This window comes from Triticum dicoccoides, chromosome 7B, assembly GCF_002162155.2.
Source record: "Triticum dicoccoides isolate Atlit2015 ecotype Zavitan chromosome 7B, WEW_v2.0, whole genome shotgun sequence".
In the NCBI taxonomy this organism is placed as follows: domain Eukaryota; kingdom Viridiplantae; phylum Streptophyta; class Magnoliopsida; order Poales; family Poaceae; genus Triticum; species Triticum dicoccoides.
Genome location: NC_041393.1, coordinates 683,655,296 through 683,680,034, shown reverse-complemented (window position 1 = coordinate 683,680,034; position 24,739 = coordinate 683,655,296). Strand labels below are relative to the sequence as shown.

Here is a 24,739-nt window from a genome sequence, read left to right as displayed (position 1 = left end):
TCACCGGCCACACCCAACTTTGTTGTGTTCTGTAAGACAATAAGTTTTGGGGAACCAGCACAACCCTCTAGGGGTGGCTTATCTCATTATATATAATGGTTGTGTTACAATACGTACATAAGTACAGAAGCTATACATAGTCTAACACCCTCCCTCAATCTTAGCCACTTTCTAAAGAACTGAGAAGGGTAAGATTGCGTCTACAAGCCTCGAACTGTGGCAGCGGTAAAGGCTTAGTGAAGATGTCTGCAAGTTGATCCTTAGATGAGATAAACTTGATCTAGAGTTGCTTCTGCGATACACGTTCCCGTACAAAGTGATAGTCAACTTCAATGTGTTTCGTTCGGGCATGAAATACTGGATTTGCAGAAAGGTATGTAGCACCGATGTTATCACACCAAAGAATAGGAGGCTGTGGTTGAGACAAACCCAACTCCTGAAGCAAAGACTGCACCCAAATAATCTCTGCAGTAGCATTAGCCACAGCCTTGTACTCAGCTTCAGTACTGCTACGTGACACAGTAGCCTGTTTCCGAGCACTCCAGGCGATCAAATTAGAGCCAAAGAATACTGCATAACCCCCCGTGGATCGCCTGTCATCTGGGCTACCAGCCCAATCTGCATCAGAGAAGGCCGAAAGGACCCGAGAGGAAGTCGGCCGAATATGCATACCAAATGTCAGGGTGAACTGAACATAACGAAGAATGCGTTTAACAGCAGCCCAATGAGTATCTCTGGGAGCCTGAAGATACTGACAAACCCTGTTAACAGCATAAGAGATATCTGGTCTCGTGATCGTCAAGTACTGAAGTCCACCAACAATGCTCCTATACTCTGTGGCATCCGCAGGAGACAAAAGCTCACCATCAACAGCTGTTATCTTGTCGGTAGACGACATGGGTGTGGTGGTCGGTTTGCACTTCAGCATGCCAGCTCTTTGTAACAACTCCAAGGAGTACTTCTTCTGCGTAAGGACAAGACCAGTAGCACGAGAAGTGACCTCAACTCCAAGAAAGTAGTGAAGCTTCCCAAGATCTTTGACCGCAAAATCAGCACCAAGAGAGCAGACAAGAGCATTAGCAGCATACTGAGAAGAGCTGACAAGGATAATATCATCGACATATACCAAAAGGTACATAGTGACTTCTGGCTTCTGTAGAAGAAATAATGAAGTGTCAGCAGTGGACGGCACAAACCCATGAGCACGAAGGGCAGAGGCAAGGCGGGCATGCCAGGCACGAGGAGCTTGCTTCAAACCATATAGTGCTTTGGAAAGACGACAGATATAGTCAGGACGATCAGGATCAGAGAAACCAGGCGGCTGTTTCATATAAACCTCTTCCTCCAAAAATCCATGTAGAAAAGCATTCTGCACATCAAGTTGACGAAGTGACCAACCACGAGAAACAGCAATGGAGAGAAGAAGCCGAATAGTGGTAGGCTTGATGACAGGACTGAAGGTGTCCTCATAGTCAAGACCATGACGCTGCCGAAAACCGCGAGCAACAAGTCGCGCTTTGTAACGCTCAATAGATCCATCCGAATGCTTCTTCACTTTGAATACCCATTTTGAGTCAATAACATTTACCCGTGGTGGTGGAGGAACGAGAGTCCATGTCTTGTTACGAAGAAGAGCATGAAACTCCTGCTCCATAGCCTCTCGCCAATGTGGAATGCGCAGGGCAGCCTGATATGAGCGAGGCTCAGAAGATGGATCCGCAACAGCAGCAGCCAAACAAGCAGCCAACCAAGCAACCGTACCATCCTTACGTTCCTTAGGTTTGAAAATGCCACTGCGACTGCGTGTATGTGGTCGGGACACAGGAACCACCGAGGTCGACGGAGCAGCCTGCAACGGGCTGGAGGACGGCGACGTTGACGAGTCAGCCGGTGACGAGGAGCCAGTCACGGTAGCCTTGGACTCGGTCGACGAAGAAGGCCGGCCCACCGGCGAAACCGGCAAAGCAGACGAAGCAGCTGGCGACTCCGGCATCACAGACCGGGCCGTTGGCCAGCTCGGCATAGTGGGCCGTGGCGCGGCCGGTGTCGCGGGCCGATCCGCGGATGAAGGCGACGTGAGGACCCGAGCCGCGGGCGAAGACGGCGTGACGGGCCGAGCCGCAGGCGAAGACGGCGTGACGGGTCGAGCCGCGGGCGACTCGGCGGCCGCTGGCGAAAAAAGCCGAGCCGCTGGAAACTCGGCGATCGCTGGCGTAGCAGACCGAGCAGTGGAGATGCTCGGCGCGACGGGCTCGTCGGGTGACCATGCATGAGCACGCGAATCGACGCCATGCAACATAGGGCGATCGACGTGCCCACCAGAAGACGACGATGATGATGGTGAATCCTCCAACAGCTCCAAACGAGCTCCACGTCCGGTTCCTGCACCATGGTTAGGTAACAGCAAAGGAGAGTATGCAACATCATCAAATAGGTCAGAAGCAACAGAGGACGAATGCAGGGATGGTGGTTCGACAGTAGACACAGGAAGGTTGGCAAAGGGAAAAACATGCTCATCAAACACGACGTCCCGAGATATATAGACACGATTAGTGGGAACATGAAGACATTTGTAACCTTTATGAAGAGAGCTATAGCCAAGAAAAACACACTTCTTAGAACAAAACTCAAGCTTGCGCTTGTTATATAGATGAAGATGCGGCCAGCAAGCACACCCAAATACCTTGAGAAAGGTATAATCAGGTTGTTCATTAAGGAGAACCTCAATGGGAGTCTTCATGTTTAAAACACGAGTAGGAGTGCGGTTGATGAGAAAGCATGCAGTGGTGAAAGCATCACTCCAAAACCGAAACGGAACAGATGCATGGGCCAAAAGAGTAAGACCAGCTTCAACAATATGACGATGCTTACGTTCGACTGAACCATTCTGTTGATGTGTATGTGGACATGCTAAACGATGAGCTATCCCAAGCGACTGAAAGAAAGAGTTGAGGTTGCGATACTCGCCCCCCCAATCCGACTGGACATGAACAATTTTGTGCTTGAGAAGACGTTCAACATGTTTTTGAAACTGAACAAAAATATCAAACACATCAGATTTGCGTTTAATAAGGTAAAGCCAGGTAAAGCGACTATAAGCATCAACGAAACTGATATAGTAATTATGACCACTGACAGAAGTCTGAGCAGGACCCCATACATCTGAAAACACAAGTTCTAAAGGATGTTTCACCTCACGACTGGACTCCGAAAAAGGAAGTTGATGACTCTTCCCCTGCTGACAAGCATCACACACTGCTACATCTTTATTACTAGACAAACTAGGAAGCTCATGACGACGCAAAATATGACGGACAATAGGTGTGGCCGGGTGACCAAGACGAGCATGCCACTGTGACGGAGAGATCCGAACTCCACTGAAAACGCGAGCGACGCCAGGATGCTCCAGACGGTAGAGGCCCTGGCACAACCGCCCACTAAGAAGAATGTCCCTCGTGCCCCGATCCTTAATAAAAAGATCAAAAGGGTGAAATTCACAAAGCACATTATTATCACGTGTGAGTTTAGGAACTGAAAGAAGATTACGGGTCACAGATGGAACTCGAAGAACATTGCGAAGCTGAAGATTCCTATTGGCATGTCTAGTGAGAAGAGATGCTTGACCAATATGAGAGATGTGCATACCTGCTCCATTGGCGGTGTGGATCTTGTCGGAGCCATGATAGGGTTCACGAGTGTGAAGCTTCCCCATCTCGCTGGTCAGATGCTCTGTCGCCCCAGAGTCCATGTACCAGTGTGGATCGATGGAGTAGGACTGAGTGTGTCCCTGTTGCTTCTGCGGCGCGGGACGATCAGCCATGGCGACCTGATGGGCATTGTTGCGTGTATCTTTGCCGTCATTGCCAAGACCAAGAAAGCTTCGCTGGAAGCGCTTATGACACTTGGAGGCCCAGTGCCCATCGCGGCCACAAAGCTGACACACACGTGGACCGCCAGCCCCCGGTAAGGTCGCAGTAGGTGGGGGGGCCGAGGCGGGCGACGGTGGCAGCCCCAAGGGAGACCGGGGTGATGAAGAAGAGCGGCCACCCTTGGTGGCGGCGTTGGCCGAGAGGGAGCCAGTGCCCCTGGTGCGGCGAGTCTCGACCCGTTGCTCAGTGAGAAGGAGCCGAGAGAAAACCTCGTGTGCCAGCATGGGTGTCGAGTTGCCCCGCTCGTTGATGATCTCGACTAAGGCATCATACTCCTCATCAAGACCATTGACAATAAACGAGTTGAACTCGGAGTCGGTGAGGGGCTGTCCAATGGAGGCCAATATGTCGGCGAGGCCCTTGACCTTGTTGTAGAACTCAGTGGCAGTGGAGTCAAGCTTCTGACACTCTCCAAGCTGACGACGGAGTGCAGAGACACGAGCCTGGGACTGCGCTACAAAGGTGCGCTCAAGGATGGTCCAGGCCTCATGAGACGTCTTCGCGAAGACAACAAGGCCGGCAACTGCCGGCGAGAGCGACCCCTGGATGGAGGAGAGGTTCGCCTGGTCCTGCCCCGTCCAGACGCGATGGGCCGGATTGTAGACCGGACCGTGCACGCTGTTTACCAACGCGGGTGGGCAGGGAAGCGATCCATCGACGTAGCCTAGCAGGTAGTGACTCCCCAAGAGCGGGAGAACCTGCGCACGCCAAAAGATGTAGTTGTCGGCGGAGAGCTTGATGGTGATGAGATGACCGAAGTGAAACGGCGGCGGCGAAGACGATCCCATCGAGGAGGCTGCCTGGGGTGCAAACACCATGGAGGCAGCCAGAGGCACCGAAGCCGATGCGGGAGGAGGCGGGACCGCAGCCAGGGCGGGCGCCGCAAAGCTCGCGGCCGGTTCGAACGCCACAAGGCTGGCGGCCGGGGCGGACGCCGCCAACCCCGCCAGCGGGGCGGTGTGATCCGCTTGCGGCAAGAGCGGCGGGACGACGCCTGCGGAGTCCGCAGCGGACGGCGGCGCCGCGGTGTGGACTACGAGGTCACGCCCAAGCGAGGGCGCCGGCGGCGTGGAGAAGACGGAGCCGATGCTCCTTGTCCCGATCGGAGCCGGAACGGAGACGGCATCGAGCGGGAGGTTGAGCAGAGTCGCAAGAGAGGCCGGGAGGAAGCCCGCAGCAGTGGAACCGGTGGTGGCGGCGCTCGACATGGCGGCGGCGCGATCGGTGGCGCGGCGGCTGCGGTGAAGGCGGCGGCGGCTGCGGCGGCGGTGCGGGTATTAGGGTTTAGAAGCGGAAGCGATCGTAACCTAGCGTGATACCATGTAAGACAATAAGTTTTGGGGAACCAGCACAACCCTCTAGGGATGGCTTATCTCATTATATATAATGGTTGTGTTACAATACGTACATAAGTACAGAAGCTATACATAGTCTAACATGTTCTTAGAACGGTTGGATTAATATACAGTCTAGGATGATATATATAGTTGTTCGAAATGTTGTCTCCTTGGAGCCCGAGCTAAATTTAGCGTTTTCATAAAATCTCCCTTTCATATGAACATAAAGTCAGTGTTCCTGTCGGTTCCTTGAAAATAAATAAAGCTACATTAAAAATTCTTACATAATTGTCATTCCAAGCTCTGCTCTTCGTGTCTTCATGTTCCTCAACGCCTCCAACAAAAAACATAGTAGCTTACAAGGCCACACAAGAGATTCGGTTTAAGGTTACATCAGATCACATTGTTTGGCTAGTCAAAAAAATCCTTTATAAAAGAGATCAAGGATTCATGTGGTTTTGGCTTGTCAAAAAGATCCTTTATAAAAGAGATCAAGGATTCATCTGGTGTACCCACCGGCGAGATCTTGCCTGAGACAAAGCACTTCAAGTGCAAGCCCCAAACACCAACATCACCCAAGAGGTTACGTGGATGCTTCGCCAAGTGTGTGCATGTCCCATTGAACGGATCATAGAGTTGTAGCGATGGAGTTCCCGTACCATAATGGAAGCAATAGAACAATAGCTTCCCATCACGACGCATCATCCTCAAAGGCCTCACGAAATCCATGGACGGAGGCATCGGGATCATGTACATCTTGACCCAGGTGCCCCCAGCGAAATTAGACATGAGCCATATAGTTGTGTGACGACGGCTAGTCTGGCGCCCCACCAAGTGAACAATGCAAAGGGCGCCATCGAGCTCAACCATACGAAACTTCTGTGCTAACTCACCACCTGACCTAGCTGGGCCTTTGATTGTCCCCTTCCACTCCTCGCTCTCAAGGTCAAAGCAGAGTACCTCGTTCGCCGAGCCATAAAGGAAGTAGACGTCATCATCTATCGTCGCCACACAATTCTGGTGACAACGGCCGTCGGCTGTAGTTGGGGGTGATTGGACCTTCCTCCATATTCTGGCTTCAGCGCCTTCTAATAATGTGAGAACCGTGTAAGTTTGCTGCTGACCATGTGTACTACTATTCGTGATACGGACCACCTTGTACATGCCTGACCGAGCGGCATAGCCGATGCCAAAGGTATAGTCTCCATAGTCCAGCTCCGTGGAAGTCCTCAGCACAATACCTGTCGTCAGATCGATCAGGTTGAGGACTTCATAATGGCGGGTGGCACACACAGGGCCGTCGGGGCCAGAGAAGATGGTCCATAGGTCACCTGCGGCCTGGACCACCCTCAGGATGCGACCGTCCATGTCCACCAGCCGCAGGTCGCTGAGTCCTTCGCCGGCTAGACCATGGAAAGAGTTGGAGACGAGGAGGAGATGCGGATCGTTGCGGGCTTGGTGCGCTGCCATGAACGCGGGGTCGGAGAGGAGCGTGCGCCACCCCCTGGACACGCATCGGAATCGGCATACCGACTTCACCGGCAACCAGGAGAGTATCTCGGAGATGACGTCGTTTGGTAGAGACGTCGGCATCGTCGCAAGTTTCTGCGACGATCGTGGCTGCTGCGGTCACCAGGTAGGACCGTAGGAGTATTTAAAGAAGCGGACGCGGAACCCAGACAGACCTCGCAAAGGACAAGATCGGCAGGCAAAACGGGCCAACTATTTGTTTGACCCAGTACCAGGTATCGTGCTGTGAGCGGGGCGCTGCTCAGCCCGGCCCACTAATAATATATGCACAGTGTATGTGAGACTCTTTTTTCCTCTCTTTTTTTCTCCCTATATGAAGGAATGGTATTTTAAAAACCGCGAGACATGCAGTGCACGTGAGACACACAAGCCCCTAAAAGAACGTGAGGCTCTTTTTTCAACATGGAGTGAATATTCATAACTTTCAGATTAACGATCCAAAAACTGATTTGAAAGAGCGCCCGTGTTTTCTGTTTTTATGCACCATCTGTTCTGTGAATACAAATTTCAGAATTATTATTTTTGGTAATATTCCTGCTACTAGTTACAAAAGTATTCCATACGAAAAATAACAGATGACAATTAAAAGTGTTGATATAAAAAACTCACCTAGTTTGCACTCCCTCCTTCACAAATATTAGATGTTCTAACTTTTTTCTAAATTAGATGTATATTGACACATTTTAGTCTATTTGTTACTCTTTTAGTCCATGTGTGGTTCACAACGAAATACCCCAAACATTTTATATTTTTGAACAAAGGAAGATATTCCTTATTGGAGAAAGATGTTCATTCTTTGAGAAACAAAGAAAAAAAGAATGTGCTATTGCAAAAGAATGTTCCCCTAGCACCACATAATATGCATCTAGTTCACATAAGTTTTTCACATTGTTTTTTTTTGTGAAATAAGTTTTTCACATTGTTATGAATGGAACAATGTTTTGCTCCAAGAGAATTTTCAGATTAGACATCTTATCACTTTCTAATGGTCCGTGTACACATATTTTCCATTGCAGGGAATTTCCCAGCTGGGTTATCAGTTTCTCAAATTTTACTTGTTCTAAACTCAAACATTTTTTGCAAGTGTTTTTTTAATCAGTCTTATCACACTTGGTGGGTGTTAGTGAAAATGTTATAATTTTCTCCAGATTTTTTTTGATAGAAAGATTGCAGGGGAGACAATGTGGGCACCAGAATTCGAACCTTGGAGGGTGGAGTCATTCCCCCACAACTTCACCACAAGTTTTGGTTCCTGTATTGATATTTGTGATCACCCGACAATTTCTTAAATTTGACAATTTCTTTAGAGAGGGATTTTCTGCGATAGACTGTCCCACAGTGCTTTCCCGCTGGCAGTCATGGCGGATGCGGAGGAAAGGAGGAGGATGTGGAGCGTATGTGTTGTGCTGTGGAGATAGCCGGGTGTGGCTACCCTAAAATAGCAAATTCCGATGAGGCCAGGCGTCAATGCGGGACGCCGGAGTGGGTTTCTCGGTCGGCGAGCCTACGTAATGGCGGCATACAGATGGATGGAACATTGAACGGGCATGGTAGATATCTGTCCCATCCCGTCCAGTCACACGTCTCCGGCATTGAATAGGCACGGACACCGGAGACGCGTCACGGCCGGCGCCCTTGGTCGACGAGCCGCTTCAATGCCGGCGCCAGTGACATGTCGCATCTGCTTTTCAATGGAGAGCGGCCGCTCTACAGCGGCATGAATGTGGGCAGCTGCACGGGGGCGGGAACGTGCATGGCGCGGGATGACGGGACTGGGTGGGTCAAGGTGGTCAGAAGAGGGCGTAGTATCGGTCCGGACTCTTGCAAATCCCCCCTTCCCCGTTTGTCTCCGATTTGCCAGAGAAATCGCGTCTGGACCGCTCTGCGGACCGACACAGGTCGGCGTTGGATGATGTCTGTGATCCAGACAGCGCGATCCAGAAGGTTGCGAGAGGTTTGCGGGTCAACCTTGAAGATGCCATTAGTATAAAGATTCACTCGAAGTAGAAAACACCTCAAACATAGTAATAAAAATGACAACGAGGTACATGGACTATCAAACGACCATTGCTGCCGACACACCGAATCCGTCCCTAGCTCGTTGATGACAGTGGGGAAGTCTTCATGCACGTGCCCCTAAGGAGCACTGCCCCAGAGGCACGGACGTTGCCGTTGAATTCTTGAATCGATTTGAAAAACCTGACACCAAATCCCGCCATTGCATACACACGGCGAGAAATCGTAACCTCGTGCCCCGAGGAGCTGGCAGGAATCTACGTCAGAGCTCTGTGAAATCTGTCCCGAAGGACAAACTTGGGAAGAATTAGATATCGGAAGACTAACTCAAAAAAGAAGCATCGTCGTCCTTCCGAGCCTACCTCTGTGAGGACAAAAACCCTACCTATCTACAAGTCGGAGCCGAGGCACTAGGAATCACCACCCTACCATTGGCTGCCGAAGCGGCATGCAGAGAGGAGGCGAATCCATGGCACACCAGCGGAGATAAAATCAAAATGTATAGGCTTTGTCCAGAACAACATGAAACATCAATCATTGCTTTGTTCGAAGCTAAAGTTCAGTTGTGCACTTAAACCCCGCACTCAAACTGCATGTTCACATACTTCTTCACTGCAGGAATATTCTTTGTTGGTTTATCACTTTCTCAAAATTTACCTGTTCTACTAGTGTTGGATAATAGTACTCAGACATTTTTTTTTGCAAGTGCTTCTTTTTCCTTTTTGGACCTTATCTAATCTGTTTTCTCACACTTGGCGGGTGTTAGCGCAAATCTTATAATTTCACAATATCTTTTTAATATAAAAAGAATGTACATGACTCATCCAATATAAACTAGGTGATTTCCTCCTGCATTGCGGCGGGAATTTGAAGATTAATCTCAGATGTATGTATGAAGAAAATGGTCAGGAGCTACTATTTTTATTGTAGAAATGTTTCATATTTACACTGTGTGAACAAAGAGTATGCATGTGGTTTGCATGAGGGTGCAAAATAGCGTTAGTGGATAGTAACATGGCACACTTGGTGAGGTCGAAGGCCATGTTAAAAGAATTAGACTTAGTGGGGTTCAACTATTTAAGAGAAGTAGGCGTGAACATCAAGATTTGAGCCCCGGTGGGTGTAGTAATGCCCTCACAAGCCACAACTCCGCCACCGCACTAAGAAGTGGTGTCTGTATTTATTGTTTGTGATCACGCGAATCATTGTATTAAATATATCAAAAAAATTTCGGTGATAGTCTCCTTGTAAACTATTCTTTCAGAGAAGTTGCATTAGAACTGCTAAAATATTTTCTTCCGAAATATTGTCAGATGTACCCAGCAGTAACTCATATTCAGAAATGTAGGGACATCACTTGTTAAAAAACGTCACACATTTTATTTGAGGAATGATAATGCTTAGGGACATCACTTATTCAAAAACCAACTCACTACACAATCATGAGAGCATCACCAACTTTACGGAAGTGTTTGCAATAAACATCGAAAGCCTCGTACTTGCTCGGAATCAAATGCGCCCAATGCCCCAGAACTCAATTTATGGCTCTCGCTAGCTATCAACGTTCACAGTGATCACTTCACATCTAGGGCAGGTCTCAACAACCTTCCTGACTACAGCCATTGCTGCTGCAGCACCCGCATCATGCTGCGAATACTCCATGAGCATGTGCTTCAGGTGCGGCAGATGCTCTATGCCAGACACACCTCTTGACCTCTCCGAAACAGGTTGTTCCAACTTCAGCTCAAGCACTCGAACCTTCGATAGAGCGCCGGTCATGAAGGCCACCGATGGCGAGTTGCATCGAATGGAAAGTTTCCTAAGACTCTTAAACCCGTCACTCGGAAACGTGACTTGTTCCTTACCCCCAGACATCTGTGTAAAGTTGCAAAATAGTTCCAGTTCACTCAAGCTTGCCATTTCACCAAGCTCTTGAAGGATATCCGCATCGGCGCTGTTTCCGATATTGCTACACGAAACTGTCAGCACTGACCTCAACTTTCTTATCCCGGTCGGCAACCTCGCATTTCCAGCAAGCAAATGCTTTAGATTTTCCAGCTTGAGAATGCTGGGAGGTAGCTCTTTTACCTTTGTGGATCTCACATCCAGTGTCTCTAGGCATATTAGCTCCCCTATCTTTGGTGGGAGCATGCTGACATCTGTTCCCTTGAGGTTGAAGTACCTCAGAAGCAGCAATCTGCAGAGACCATCAAGGCATAGTGGACCTTCACAGTCTTCGAGGTCCAGAACTTGCAGTACACTGAGATAATTCAGACGAGGCATGCCACCGGTGTGAGAAAATACGGTGATGGAGCGAGCACGAGAAACTTTCGCCCCATCTATTGGTGCAACAGACTGGTCATATTTACTGCTATTCAACAAAGACAGCCGTCGGACGGCGCGATAGCCAGACGGGGCAAATTTCTGTTGAGCATGTACCAGAGTAACAAAATTATCTTCCATGGACATGCACACGATGAAATCATGTACTACTGGATGAACAATGCAGCTCCCCGATGGGTGCCATCATGGTTCAGCCGGGATGGCAGGATTAAGTTTCTGTCAATGAGCTCATTTATGTAGTCTGTTGCTGTTTCCTCCATATCTCTGTAACAGCATTCACTGATGAGCCCTTCTGCAGTTAATCGCCTCGCAAGACGCTCTATTTCGATCTCATGGTTCTCAGGAAATATGCTCAGATACAACAGGCATGGCCTGAGATGAGGAGGAAGATCGTTGTAGCTAAGTTTGATGATATGTTTCATCCCTTCTATCTCTGAATTTGCCCGCCATTTCAGGCCAGACCGCTCAAACTCATCTCTTGTGTGCGCCTTGCTGGCTAACAGGTCACCCACGCTTACTATAGCGAGTGGCAAACCCCCACACTTTCTCATGATCTGAGCTGAAATATCCTTCAAATGAGGAGGGCACCCACCCACACCGCCAAAACTTGTTTGGGAAAACAAAGTTTCAGCATCATGTTCGTCGAGAAGACGAGTCCTGTAAACATGGTCACCTGCGGCGTTCGCAACGGCCTCAATTCGTGTTGTGATGATTACCCGGCTACCGAGATTGTTCTCCGGAAAACAGTCGTTGATGATCTCCCAATCTTGAACACTCCATACATCATCAACCATGACAAGATACCTACAATGACCAAAAGGAAGTGATCAGTCAGAGAGCATAAATGTATGTGTCAACCAAGAGGAAACATGACTACTACTTCCTCAGTCCCATAATAGCTTGAAAACGTTCTTATATTATGGGACAGAGGGAGTAATGTTTTATCGATGATTGATTAGATGATGTCTAGAAATAATCCGTCAGCTCACTAATCAACATATGTACATAATAGCCACCAACAGCTCGACCTCTGTATTCGCGGTCCACTTGGAATAGCATATCACCGAGCACCTTGGCAATGTCGGAGCTTCAGCCGGCCCGCACGGACGTGCGGCAATCGAACCCGTCACCGACCAGCCCATACACCTCCCTGGCAAGCGTGGTCTTTTTCACCAGAGGTGGATCAAAACTTTTTACACCCAACCATTTGGTCAATTATGCATTATATATGACCTAGTATTTTAGAAAAATGATTTGGTGCAATCTTGCAATAATTATTTGGTAGGTTCTTAAAAAAAACATCATTTGGGGCACTCGAAAAATGATTAAAAATAGCTAGAAAGATGAGAAATGCGTACAAATTGGTCTTTATCCATAAAATGTGGTCTAACTCTAGTGAAAATTTGTGTGGTACCCTTTTGCAAAAATATTTTTGATAGCTACTTTACAAAATCCCTCTAGTTTTTGTACTTGGAAGCTCTTTTAAATCACTGATTTACCTAACCAATCAGAACCATTCCCACGGATCGATGACATGGCACTCATCCATCCATCCATCCATCTCACCATCCCACATCCATCCGTCCATCCACCCCACCGCAGCACAAAACCTAGCTCACATCACACCCCTTCCCCTCATCGCACCCTTCTCCCCCCATCTGCTCGCCGCCGCCGCCACCTCCCGATCCAATCTCACCCACGCCCCCTCCTCTCGCTCCTCCTCCGTCCATGGCCTCCCCCATGCGCTTCCCAGATCCGTCTCGATCCGCCTCCACCCACCTCCTGCCTCCTCCCTCTCACTCCTCCGCCCGCCCGCACGCGCCCGACCGTCCTTTCCCCCGTGGACGAGCGCCGCGCCAAGAGCGGGAAGGGCAGCCAGGCGGCCGGAATGCCCGCGCAGAAGCGCCCGCACCCGTCGCTCGACGCGGATGACGGCCACGTCCAGGAGGAGGAGGCTGCCGCTGTCGCCGGGGCTGCCGGCTCTAGCACGAAGGGCGGCGGCGCTGGCGTCCAGAGGGCGGCCAACAAGTGGCGCCGCCCCCCACCTCCACCCCGCCAGCCATGGCGCCGCCCCCACCTCCGGTAAGCACCCTCCTCCCCCCGACCCAGCCTCCTACCCCGCATTGGCCCTAACCCCGTCCCCTTTCCTCCCCCCTGCAGCTGCAGGCCAGAAGCAGCGCCGGCTCCTCAAGGCGGTGGCCGACGGTGACCTCGGCCGCTTCAAGGGTACGCCCGCGCCTCCCTCTCCCCGTGCTGGTTTTCCGCTTCGGTGTTTGTTTGGGCTCGATCCTGATTTGGGCGCGATTTTTTCCCGTCAGGCACCGCGAGCGCGCTGGACGGCGGGAAGGGCCACGTCAAGGAGGCGGTGGAGGCCGCCAGGGACGGAGGATCCGGGGCGCTGCACGCCGCCACCGGCCACGGGAGGATGTCGGTGTGCGTCTACCTAGTCGAGAAGCTTCGCGTGAATGTCAATGCCGGAGACAACAAAGGTTCTCTGTTCAGCCTCCTCCTCTGGTTTCGCAAACTACAGAACACCAGCGTGCCTACAAATTGAAATCGGTGCCTCACAAGCGGCACAATCAGTAGGATGAAACAGACTGCACGGATGCCTTCTTTTTGCTGCATCAATCATAGCGCCACATGTGTGTTCTCTTCATTTTAGGAGTAGGAAGCGATGCCCCTTGCTTGTTTAGAAGCATCTGATGTCTGTCACCAACTTGATCTAGTTTTATTAGTATGTAGTTTAAACTAGCCCGTGTCAAGTTTTATTAGTATGTACTGGAGTAGTAGTTTGAACCATCTTCAGTTGATCCTGGCTTATGTGCAAGTGTATCCAATATCTGTTCATTTGTCAAAGCTGCTGCTACTAGGCTAATATTCTCATTCATAAACTTCCTGCAAAATGTCCTTTACGTACCTGCTACATGTGCATTATCTCCATTGGAATTCTACTCCTAACTAGGCAATCATACATGATCTGCAACTTTGGGGTACCAAAATGTTTATTTTTTTAGATAGTACACAACTGATCTGTAAATTAGCTGAATAAATAGGCCTTGTAAACTTATGGCAAGCTATTTGCTTGCTGTGAAGTATCCAATATTTGTAAATTAGTTTGCTGTCCAGAAATATAGAAAACTAAATTAGATACACTTGCACATAAGTAGTAAATATTTGTGTACAACAAACTAAAATAGGCCTTGTAAAATTGTTTACACAGAAAAGCTATGTTCACCCAACCCAACCATCTGTAAATTTGTGATCATATCCATAGACCAGTAAATTTATTGCACTATTTGCTTGCTGTGCAGTATCCAATATTTGTTACATTATGTCTTTAAGTAGTAAAATTGAGAATGGCAAGCTAAATTCTTCAACTGAACTGCTCTTTCATTGTACCACCAAATACTGAAGTTTTGCTATGTATAACATTGCTACATGTGTTTTTGTCTATATATCTTAAACAATTTTACTCTTTTTTCTGTTCTTCTTGTATGTCCAGTTTCACATTGCTGGTGTTTCATGCCATATTCATCAATCCTGCTCACATGCCTTATGATTGAGTAACTTGATTAGTATTAATGCCACTGTCCTATCTCAGTAAACTGTTTGTTTTTTAGTAGCAAAAAAATGAAGTAAATCTACTATATCTTGGTATTCTAGAATTCTGGTGCCTCACAGAAGTTTGCTTTATGTCCTGCTTTAGCTTGCAAACCTGATAATTTGTTGTCTGTTCTCATTTCTTGTCATGTAAGGGAATTAGAACTAGAGAAATATATACGTACATGTACCTCAGCTATTGCAAATACCAACTATACATCATCTTGTTAATTACTACAGTAACTACATGGAACCTTCATGTTGTTAGCTTGCACTACTACAGTAACTAGATGCAATCCATTTTTATTAAATGCATTCTGGTTAGGATTTTTGTCATGGCTGTTCTGTTTCCTATAGATCTGGTCACTACTGAAATTTCATTCTAGGACTTCGTCATGTGATTATTAGTTATTTTTAACCAATGCTAGTCCTAGCATGTGTACACTCTAATCTCTAATGATGTTTGTCTTTGTGTTCAGGAGCTCCAGGTCTACAAAATTTGAAGTTCGAAACCATATAGCTCTACTCAGCAAAGAGTCTCTTCTATTTGATTGTAATAGAATGTAAATATTGTAATGTTGTAATAGTAGGCATATTTGGGTTGTAATAACTATGTACAGATTGTAATAGACTTAGTTAGTTTTATTTGATGAACTACATTTGCACTGTTCCGTTTGAAATATTGATTATGTATGTGATTTGAAAACGTGTGGAATGGAAACCTAATTTGTGGGATCCACTTATGCAAATAATCTAAGCAGTTTTGAATTTTCTGCCAAGTGGGCCCAATGTGTTTGAAGATGATAAGTGGGACCAGCTCCAAAATATAATGGCCCAAACAATGTTAAAAGGCCCTGGCCCAGAAATAAATAAAAGGCTGAAATGGGCTTGGCACGCTTAATGTACCGAAAAAATAAACATTAAAAAGCCCGAATTGTTGGGCTCAGCCCATGTAAAACGCCGTATCGGACCGGGATGGTTCTTCTGCCACATCATCTTGCCACGCTGAATGCCTACGTGGCTTGGGGAGGCTACTAGTGACCAAAATTTTTGTCAAAGAACCAACGACCTTTTACATATCACAGAGAAGGTCGCTATAGTCAGTTTACGACCCTCAGCTTTTGACCTTTTGTTTTTGGTCACAAAAAGGTCGCAAATGAAAAACTATGACCTTTCAGTGACCAATAGTGGAGGTCACAAGATAGCATATTTCTTGTAGTGCCCATGAACACGACGACGACATTGTTTCTCCGTTCCGACCTAGCCATGTACACGAGCCCTGGCCATACATATATATGTGCGAGTAGGCGTTTGAAACCCCGCCCATACGTATGTACACATATGTGGCCGTATTTTCTTTCTTGCACCCTGGTCGCTGTATGTACGTGTACATGCTACGTGCGTGCCTCTACTATGACACGTGCGCACCTCTACATCCATCAGTATGTACGTACGCGTTTGCGACCAGAATGACAACGCTACGTACGCTTCGACCAGGTGGGTCCCGACTGTCAGACACTTCCTTGCGTGCGAAGATGTAGCTGGTGGGTCCCAGCAGTCAGGAGGGCGAATCTTTTTTTTTCCCGGACGCACTTCCTTGCGTGCGAAGATGTAGCTGGTGGGTCCCAGCAGTGAGGGGGGAAACATTTTTTTTCGCGAAATACGGTGGCCCGTCCGATGGGTACCTGCTGTCAGGTGGAGGTATCATTATTTTCCGAGTAATAAGGAGGCACTTCCTTGTTGCGGTCATGGACCCAGCTGTCAGCCTCTCCACGTACAGTCCATGTCCAATGGAAGTCATTCCTTGACCACGTTGACCACGCCGCACCGAGAGCAGAAGGGCGGTGGACGACGGCGAAGCCTTGGAAGGGGACGACGCGGAGCTGGGGAAGACGCGGCAGTGAAAGCCCGCGAAGAGAGGATTATGAGGGTTCACCGGTTCGGCTGCGGTGTGAGGCTGCCGTCGCCGCAGAATAATAGAGGGTGTGGGTGAGTAGAGGGATGCCCTGGCCAGCAGTGTGAGTAGTAGGGGGCGTTGAGGCCTGCGCGGCAGCACAGCTGGCCACGGGAGGCGGGAGCAGGCGGTCCCGCCGGCGCTGCTTTGGCGGCTGGAGCGAGAAGATCAGATATTTAAGAAACACGACGGCCGTTGGATTGACATCCAACGGTTACGTCTGCTAGAATCGTTTGTTGACGTATATAATAACTAAAAAAATCTTGCATACGCGTCAACTAAACAGGCCCACAAGTCAGACCACTCCTTCTTTTTTAAATAATTTATATATAGCTCATGGCAACTTCTTATGCAATTTATTGCAGTCATTTTTTTGGTTGGCCAGGGCCAATTTCGCATATTTCTGTGGGTTCCAAACTATTTTTAATACCAAAATGTCGAGCCAGATTTAAAGTACTTTGAAGATATATTTAAATTAGGTTAATGCCCAGTGAAATAGGAATCTGAAAATGTGAAAAATAAATAAAGTAATTGCCAGTTTGTCATCTGTTTTTATATTTACAACCCATTTCATATTACTTTCAAGATTTGCAGGCGTCTTGAAAGAGTTGCAGCCCATCAGGGCGTAGAAAAATAAGTAGGCCTGGATTGGGTATTCCTCAGAAAAAATAAACTCGGCTCATTTTTACAAAGAAAAAATAGCTGGGCTGGTCACATGGTGAACATAAAATATAAGCCTGGGCTAGACGGGCCACAACCCAGTTCAAACCCTACTCCGTCTCAACAATAACAAAAATAAATACTGCTCGAGCAGCTACGTCCCAGGTGTCAGCCGATCTTGTGATGTTCTCTTGTCTATTGACTATATATGCTCAGAATGTCATGGGTCCAAGATGTCAGGAAAACACTAGGAAGAAGCATTTTATTTTTCCATACGCTGACGTGGTGGGCCCCTATTGTCATCCTATCCACATACTTCTGCCGATTCCTGTTGTTTGTTGACCATGTTGACAACGTGAAATGGCGGCGTCGCGGCGAGCGCACCAAACCGCGCGGAGGACGCCGGCGTTAACGATTTAGGAGACGGTGGGGCGGCGATACATGCACTAAGGCGCTGTCAGCCGTGGGAGGCGGAAGCAGGCGGCCCCGCTGGCGCTGGTTTAGTTTTGGCGGCTGGAGGAAGACAGGACTGAAGAAACACGACATACTATAAAAGCAGCAGGAGTACTTAACAACCTTAACTGAAACCAGTAGGGGCACTTAACAACCAAAGCTGAAAGCAGTATGAGTACTTATACATCTTCAACCGTACAAAGCACGCCTCGAACAGTGCTACTTTGCCTACAGTTAACCAAGTGTGAGGCCGCCAAGCCCCAGGACCGCCACCCCGCGCATCCACAACCTTCTGAAAGCGGCTTCATCTCGCAATGTGGTCAATAAACAGGATATTCGCTTTAGATCCATGGAAAAGCATGAACATAATCTTCTGTCCTATTCTCCAAGATGAATGGGCCTTCATTATTTGAGACCACCCATGAATAAGTATCTTTTTACCTCTAAGGGGAATTGAGTAGGTCGACATAAACATCATGTTGTGACCAAGCGCAAGTCTGACCCGACCATGGTCAGTCATCTGTATAGGAACAATAGAACTGGGCAGTTCCTGTTTCAAAAAGATCACAGCTGTAAAACTGTGTATAAGCAATAGTTTATGAACAACATATATAACAAAAAACAACTCGTACCATAAGTTTCTCGACACAGTTGGACCTGTTCAACGAGTGCAGCAGTGGCACACATATCCCACGTGGCCTTCCACCATTGAAACGCCCCACAAGGACCTCAAGACGATCAATAAAGCGTAGGAACTTGTGGATGCCGATCCAGTCAACTTCCGTGCCATCAGTAACAGCCGAGTTATTACACAGTAACAAATGAGCAGACTACTTAACTCTGAAAAAACCAACACATGCCACCAATTATAAGAAAATATTAGTTAGAAGCAGCATCTTCGTGAGAGATTCGTTGCTACTTCTAAAGTTAAATTGTGATTAGTTAGCCAGAATAGGTGGATTAAGAAGTAATCAAGGCAACAAGCAAGAACCAGATACAAAAATAACATGGATGAACAATTAGAACGACGTCGGGGTGGAAGATCGCAGTGAAGATGGGACCAGGTTCTGCTATTTCCATCAACATTCGTGCGCCAACTTTCAGTCTATAACACTTGAGAAAGTTTATCCAAGTTCGGCCATAAAAAAAGCAGCGATTTTCTTGGTTCATCAACCCAACTCAGAACTTATAACCATGGTTTGTCTTCACTGTGACCATTAAACTAGTGTATTCAGTTATGGCAAGGCCGAGCATCTTGAGTACATGTGTTCTGGCAGAGAAAATAATACACTGCAGGAAAAATAATATGAGAACACAACATGTTCAAAAAACCCCCACCCTCCCGAATAGAAAAGAGGTTTCCATGCAACGTTCCCCAACACGTGCCGCATCCGATGGTCTTGCTCCTGGAGGGGCGGCGATGGACATGCTGGCTTGCGTGCACTACTAGGAAAACCCTTATCAGTAGCGTGGGTGGGCGCGCTACTGCTATGGTGCTACAACTATTTTTTAGCAGTAGCGCTTGTTTGAACCAGCGCTACTGCTATCTGTATCTAGCAGTAGCGCGCCTCTGCCCATCGCTACTGCTAATTCTAGTAGCGTGGCCCAACAAACAAACGCTACTGGTAAGCAGCGCTACTACTACTCCAATACCCCCACGATACTGCTAGTAGTTTCTTTTTTTTATGTTGCTGTATTCGTATTTTTACATGTTTTATACAGTTACAACATACACATACACTGGAACTATATGAAAAAGGAATGTCTTATCATCATCATCAAAGTGGTACAACATAGTCTCATCATATCAACATAGTCTCAACACAAATGATGTCGATCTCATCATCATCTCGAAATAGCGATACAAGTTATAATGATGACATGTATCTTACATTGTCACCGTAGACACATGTTTCATCATCTACCTAAACTAAGACATACACGATAAGAGCGATCACGATGATCAAAAGCGGTATTATGTAGTAGTTTTTGTAGCGGCGCTGGTTTTGAATCCCCTGGTTTGCTATGAATCTCAAGTAACTAGCCCCGGCTTCCGCTCTGCTATCAAACCCTTTCTGGCTTCCGCCGGAGAAGCCAGAGACTTGGGCCTAACACTCTGGCCACTCATCATACACACCCGGAACATGCCCTACATACACGGCATACCACTTCCTCGCCATCGTTGATCTATATACCTGTCAGAGATGCACATATATATACCATGAAGAGAATTCAACAAAACGGTTATGAAATAGAAGCAACATATATATTAAACATATTTAACAAATTTTATTGTACCGAAAGTAATTAAATAGAGCGCGACACCATACATCTAATAGTTTCGTCGTACTGAGAGATTCGAAGTTTCGTCGTACAGAAAGTAACAAGTAACTAAACCGACACATTGTTTTTAAGCAATGTACTCTTCCCATCTGTCCATATCCGGGAGGACAGACCCAAGCTTAGTGAAAGGCGTCATGTCCTGACGCTGTAGGGCAATGCGGGTTCGGACGTCAGCTCGTGATATTGGGCCGGCGTAGAACATCCCATTCTCTTCGAGGACATCTTTGATGATGATGGACGCAATTTCCTGTTGGATCCGGTAGAAATCATTTCGAAGTCGATTATCCGGCACGGCTCCAAAGGCTTCGGCCCATCTCTGGATATGGGTATCGGATGAAGATTTCATGCAAAGTGATTGCACATCCCTTCTGTACTCCATCATTAGATGGATGACGTAGAATCCATCATTCTCACTTCTTGCCGGTTGCTGGATGCAACAGAAGTCAATCTTGTGGGTGAAACAAAGCCCGGCCTTATTTGTATTTTTGTGTTGGATGTAGCCACCCCACATGCTGAAGCCCAGCATAGCTCTGTCCAGAACATACTTTATGTGTATGTAATCTTTCTTCTGTATGTTCTTCGACGTGTCCAAATATAGAGCGCGGGAGTAACATGGGTAAAGAACAATGAGAACGTCACGACACCCCCACTACGCAAAATATACGATCAAGTTTAGCATCCATGCGTGCAAAGTAACTATTGAAATGCACGAAAGGATGTATGTGTTATAGTGCTATATGCGGATGACTTACCTGGGATGATAAGGTAGGAGAATCGTTTCTTTGTCACTATTGCTGACCAAGAATTCTTTGATGTACTGACTCGCATATTGACGGTTGGCGTCGTTGACTGACAAGAAGCCCTCATGCATGTAGTATGGGTCCGCGACCACAAGACCGGTGACTTGCTCTCTCCTGACGGTGTAGTTCATGTGCAGCGCATACAGGCGGACGAACGTAAAATCGAGTGTCCTCATTTGAAACATCTGGAAGATGTAATCAAACCTCAGGAAGAAGAGGTCCGCGGGGCATGTGTGGACATACATCTTGCAACTGCTCGGCACATGAACCGTATAAAGTGGGTATCCTGGATCATCCGAGGCGAGGAGGCTTCTCTCTGTCGATAGCACATGGTCATGGAGTCTACTGAGATCCCCTTCTATGGCAGCTAGTGCATTCACTGGTACCATTGGCTCTCCTGCGACATGGATTAATGGCGCATGTTTCATCGGTACTTGGTCAACCTTGGTCGAAGGCTGCTGGCTGCTAGAACCAACATTGCCAGCTTTATTGGATTTTCTTGCCGCTGGTCTCTTCCTCTGCTTCTTCTTGGTGGGCTGATGTGCTGGTGGGTCTGTCAGACCCTCCCTGAGCACCACCCCTAGTGTTGTCGGGCTCAACATTGGACGACTCTGGCTAAGTAGTTGAGCTTGGGTGGAGCCGGCATCTGGAGGCGTGTCCTGTGAGGATTGCATGAACAAAGACTTCTTGCATTCCCGAGGACGTTTCGGCTCTGGTACATGCATCTCATATTCATATGGTTGACTCACTATTACTTCATTGTCAAAGGAAGTATTGAGATACTGGTTAGGGTCATCGTCAGCATCCTCCATGTCATGATCCCTATCCTCTTCCATGGGGCAGATGGCATCATCTGCCGGCGGAATGGTTGGCCCTCCTTCCTCATGTCTCTCGATCTCAGCAAGCAGCACAGATGATGGTTGTACTTGTGTAGGTGGTGTTGTGGTCATACATTCATGAGGTCCCGTTGGTGTGCTCCCGGCCACCTCGACACGAAGAATATTTTTCGGCCATAGGATCGGCCAATTTTTGCATTGGCCAAGCTGCGTGGGGGTCTCGTCATCCTCTCCATCGGTTTGTATCAGACGAGGGAGACCCTCGTAGCCCGCTTTCACACTCGCCACGGAGAACCTTAAGGCATTATCAGTCATCTGCCGGTGGTGAAACAATCGATCCTTAGGCTTCACTATAGTACCCTTCCCCACATCCACTAACCCGCCCTTCATGTTGTAAAGGAGGGTACACGGAGTGGAGTCGGCCTACAAAGACATATATGTGCGGCGTCAGAGATCCAAAAAGAATGGCAACTGAAGATTAATTAATTAGTTGAGTTGATGAAGGTGCAACGACGCGTATTTACCATGAGGGCGTCGAGCTCAGCCAATGTCGACGACCCGACATTAAAGCCAGATACGGAGCTAGGGCTACTGTGAGAGCTGGGCGCAGGAGCAGGTGTTGGAGGAGGTGCGGGTGCGGTTGCCATACTAGGTACGGGTATGGGTGCGATGTTCATTGAGTTGCTCCCGGTGAAGCTGGGCATGGGAAATTCACTTGGTGGCGCATTTGGATTTTGTTGCACCCATGTGACCACTGTTGGAATCAAGGTTGTAAAGGCATCCACGAAATCAGATCTACAAGCAGCGATTATCTCAGCTTTGGTCTCAGCTTTTGCTTTCTCCATCGCCCGCGCCACCTTCTCGTCGATAGTCACTTGACTGAACTTCTTTCTCTGTCTTTTGGCCTCGGGGTCCTCGCTATAATAGTACTTCCAAGTGGCCCCATCCCCGGCGCCATGCACACGTCCATATTGCGGCCGCTGGCCGGGCGGGTGTCCCATCATTATGTTCATGGCCCAATTGAAAGGAGTGTCCCACTTGTACTTTGCCGACGACTGAGTCGACTGAGTCGACAAGTCGCTCTCAGCTGCCGCAAGCTTGTGTTGCTCTCTCTGCAAAATGGACCATGAATCATTTACGAATGCGACTAGAATGTAGTAGACTTCGTTGATCAAAAGCTAATATGTAAGGTGGTAAAAGGATAATTACCAGTATTCTCATGAATTTCCTAGTCGGCCCGTCGGTGAAAAAAGTCTTTTTCTTGGGTTCCCATGAGAATCGGGCCCTGATGAAGTCGTGCTCCTGCTGGTCGGTGAACTCATCCAATGGGTCAGGGATCCCCTGACTTTCACGTTCTGCGTCCTCCTTAGCCCACACAGGCCTCTTTCCCGTGTAACCACGACTTCCAAGGAGGTGGTTCCCCATGTTCTTTGCCTGCAGCTGCTTGCCTCTCTCCGACCTGGCCTTGGCAGCTTCTTCATTGCAAGTCTCCTTGAACTTTTCAAAGTCCTCTACCGTAATTTTCGGATTGTCTGCAACAATCTCGGCGTAGGTTTCATGGTCTACTTGAATCGCCTTTTTCACCCTAGTTTTCCAAGCGCTCAATGCGTTGCTGAACTTCCCTAGGGCTTTGTTGTTGATTTTTTCATGGCATGATCATCCCATGGGTCGACTTCGTCATTACGACCGGGGAACAGGAATCTTGCGTGCAACCTAGTTAGAAGCAGCTTCTTCAACTGATCATTCTTCCGTATTTTTTTGGTGTTGATGTTAGCGGTATCCCGTAGGATGCATGCTAGTTGGTTGCCGTAACACGCTGCCACTTCTCGCGGCTCTATTGGCTCGAACTCGCCAGGGTGCACCGTCATGACCACCAGTCTTCCGGTGCCGAGCTCATTTCGGCATCGTGTCCTCTTTTCATTCTTTCCCTCACTGGCTTGGGAGGTCCCACCTTCCGTGCTATAGTTAGGAGCATCATCAGCGCCAGTCTCAGTGCCGGTGTCGTTGGTGGAATCAGTGTCGACGCCGGCACCACCACCGTCGTCATCCGTCAGACACCCAGCTTCCTGTCTCTCCTGATCCGGCAAAAAGTCGAGGTAGGCGTGTGCTCGACCTAACTGGGAGTGAGAACCTCCGGCCTCATCGGTGTCGGTCATGTTTCCTAGGGTTCAATGTCGTAGTCGTTTAATTATCGAGCTTCATATAATAAAGTGAATAATGAAAAAAAGTGACGACCTTTGTTTTGCTAGAAATGTCGTTCATTCCCGTCGCGACAAATCTCAAGCACTCGATATGTCCAACTTTCTAGCACAAGTCATGCCAAAATTCACGGAAAATTTTGGCATGACCTTTGCTAGAAAGTGCACATATAGAGCACCTGAAATTTGCCGGAATGGAAATGAATCAACATTTCCAGCAAAACATAGGTCACTTAGGTCAATATTTTTCCAAATCATCAATATAAGCTGCAAAACTGATCTCACTACATAGAAGATCTCAATAGTAGCCAAATCATCACACACACACACTGAATTAACTGAATCATGCATGATTCAGTTAACTGAATTTACTGTCAATAGCAGCAGCACACATGCATCAATATTAACACTAACTGAATTTCAAAAACAGCAGCAACACACATGCATGAATATTAGCACTAACTATCACTGGGCTAACACTAACACTAACAGCAATTAACTAACTAGCACTAACAGCAAATTAAGCTAACTAACACTAGCAGCAATTAAATTAAGCTAACTAACACTAACACTAACTAACACTAACCTGTCTAGTGCTAGCTGGCGTTGCTGGGCGTTGCCGGCTGCTTCACGGAGGGAGGCGCTGAAGGGGTCGGGGTCGGTGGCCGGCGTCACGGTCGCCGGGGTCGCCGATCTATTGAGAGCGGGAGGGCAGAGAGAGAGAGAGAGAGAGAGAGAGA

The 24,739-nt window shown here is 47.9% G+C and overlaps 1 pseudogene; it reads right to left on the bottom strand.

Annotated features, from left to right (window-relative positions):
• Window positions 1-10,363: 10,363 nt before the first annotated feature.
• LOC119339379 lies at window positions 10,364-23,848 on the bottom strand (annotated as a pseudogene).
• Window positions 23,849-24,739: the final 891 nt, after the last annotated feature.